Source organism: Halyomorpha halys, unplaced genomic scaffold (assembly GCF_000696795.3).
Source record: "Halyomorpha halys isolate HHAL.00 unplaced genomic scaffold, Hhal_1.1 Scaffold213.1, whole genome shotgun sequence".
Classification (NCBI taxonomy): Eukaryota; Metazoa; Arthropoda; class Insecta; order Hemiptera; family Pentatomidae; genus Halyomorpha; species Halyomorpha halys.
The window spans coordinates 539,234-542,097 of NW_027116617.1; positions in this window are offsets into that span (position 1 = coordinate 539,234).

Consider the following 2,864-nt stretch of genomic DNA (forward strand, 5'->3'; position numbering starts at 1 on the left):
ATATATATAAATTTGTTTTGTGTTTAACATTTTTACATGTCAACGATGATAGCCTTTGTGTATTATGGTTACAAAAATTCATTCATGATGTATATAATGTAATAATAAGATGTGTACCCAAACAATAATAGTTTAAATAATGAAAAAATAAAATATTGAAACATTATCTATTTTGCTTAATATTCTTTATAAAATTATTCCCCTCCTAATACATCAAATATTCCTCTAATGCATGAAACGAATACAAAATAAAATATTAATCGAAGTAATTGTCTGTTGCCCTAATTGAAGAGAAGAGAATGTTTTTCAGAGATGAAATTTTCAGGTAATCTTGATTAGACAAAATCTTAATAAAGTCATCTTAGGATAATATAATATAAGATAATAATAAAGGATAGTGACTTGAATGAAGCCTAACTGTCTTGCACGCTTATTACTTGTAAATTTGAAATGGTGAATAATGTAAATAAAAAACACATGATAATATGCAGAAAATTACTCCAGATTCACAAAATTACTATAAAAGAAAGAAGATTACTAAAAGTATACACATTAAATTACCGAAGCCACTCATTAACCTCAAGGAAAGACAAAATTATTCAGATTACTCAGGGATGCTACAAAACGATGGTTTAGACGAGATATCTCAAGAATGATGTGTAGATTTATTTATTTATTTATATATACATATGTTAGCTGTTTGTACACTATAAACAATAATGAGAACTATGTTACTAGCAGGCTTAGTGAACCTTTATGTTAATAACCTTAATGTTTTTATGGATATCGGATCATTTCTAGAATAAAATTAGTTGTTCTGGAATCCGTGTGAATACTCTCCCCCAAATCCCCTTTAGTTTAGTTCTTACGTTGAGTCTGATCACAAGTGGTGCCGAAACCCGAATTTTCGTCTCGCGATCAGTAATAGTGCGAGTCCTAAAAAAATATTAAGTGGACCCTCTTGAACCGGTAACCAGACTAAGAAACGTAATTAAGACGGTGGAAGTGGCAGAGGAATTAAAACAGTTAGAATACCAGCTGACTAAATCAACAGTAGAGCGTCAGAAACTTGAAGCTAAACTTTCCGGCGATCGAGCAGTTAAAAATGAGAATTCAGAACCCTTGCGATTATCCATGAAGTAATTGAATAGTGGGTGACCTCGCACACTTCCTTAAAGGCGGTGATCAGATCAAGAGCTTGATCTTGATCCTGGAGGCAGGAAACAGCCACACTACTGGAGTCGGATGTGAAACTGCTTGAGGTCTCCCTGATCCGGTCGTGTCTCGCGTCGCGTTCTGAATGCGGTACAGGACAACTTGACATTACGTTGGGAAACGTTAAAGGTTCGTCTCAAGAAACTATACGGTGATGGCAGATGGACTCCAAAGGAACATGTCCTTTATTTTTTTGAAGAGCGTCGAGCTCGAGGTCAGTCAGAAAGTAAGTTCGCAGAAAAACTGCTGGTCCTGTACAATCGGCTGACAGAGAAAATGATGGAAACGTGTGGGCAGATAGGGGGATCCCAGGAGATGGAGTTCCTGAAGGGGGTGCTGAAGGTGGATTATATGGACTGTCCATGATCGCTATCCGGGGCCCGGGACTTTATCGACTGCGCTCATACGCAAGGGAATGAAGAGAAGCACGCTTCGAGAAACCCGAAGCGGAGTGGATGGGGATGAGGTCGCCACGAAGGCGGCAACGAAGCTCTGTCAGACGGACCAACCACAACGGCGGCAGTTTTGAAAAACAGCCAAGCAGAGGACCAGAGGAAAGGTGGCAGAGATCGGATCGAGTATTAGTATTTTCTAAAAAAAAAAATGGCTCGAACGATTTAGAGCCATTGTTAAAATTAATAAGTTACACATTGGCCATTGCCAAATATTAAACGAAGAGATGATCGAATGTAAATCGATAAATACAAAAGTAATTCAGAAGACGCGAAAGGCGAGAGATGACGTAAATTTCTCGAGTTTTGTGATGATGGAGCATTGGCCTATATTCGAACAATAAGAGAAATCGTAAAAGATTTGTGTATGTTTTCTACATACTGTATAAATTATATAAATCAGTTTGTTGTTTTAAATAACCATTCTCGGATTATATGCCTCTATTATTGAAGCTGCATATTCGAAATTGGCAAGAACTATCGTGCTGTAAAATAAGTTCGTAGCGTTTTTTACTGGTGATTTCAATAGAAACTTCAGATTCTTGTAGATAGTTTAATCGATTATACATGACCCATTTTGATCTATTTCATATTGCCATCTTTCAGGTAATTTTTTAATTCTATATGCATTTTGCAACCCTCCAGCGAATTAAAGTGTTTCCCGTTAAGAGAGTTTTGAAGGGCCCGAAATAAGTGAAAATCTATTAGGGCAAAGTCTGGTGAATAGGGTGGGTGGGGGACCACTACAGGCGTTATCATATTTCTTTGCGATTAGCTACTGCTAGAAGATTTTGCTCAACCGCAGCCTTTAATTGTTCCACTTCAGCACAGTATACTGTAAAATTAATGATCTGGTTGGGCGGGAGGAGCTCTAAATAAAGGACACCTTTCCAATACCACCAAATTCACAGCATAATCTTTTTTGGATGTAATCCTGCTTTTGGAGTCATTAACGCCGGGTCACTTCGTTTTCCCCAGGACCTATCGTCTTTCAGACTTCGTTTTCCTCACAATATTATTGTACAGGACCCAGTTATCAACTTCTATAAAAATAGAACATCAACATTACGTTTCAGGAGGGAATCGCTAATGGTTATACGGTCCAATAAATTCTTTTCCGCCAAATTATGAGGAACCCATATATCACTTCAAGAAACATATCCCGCAGCCCCCCAATGATATGAGACACTTTCATGA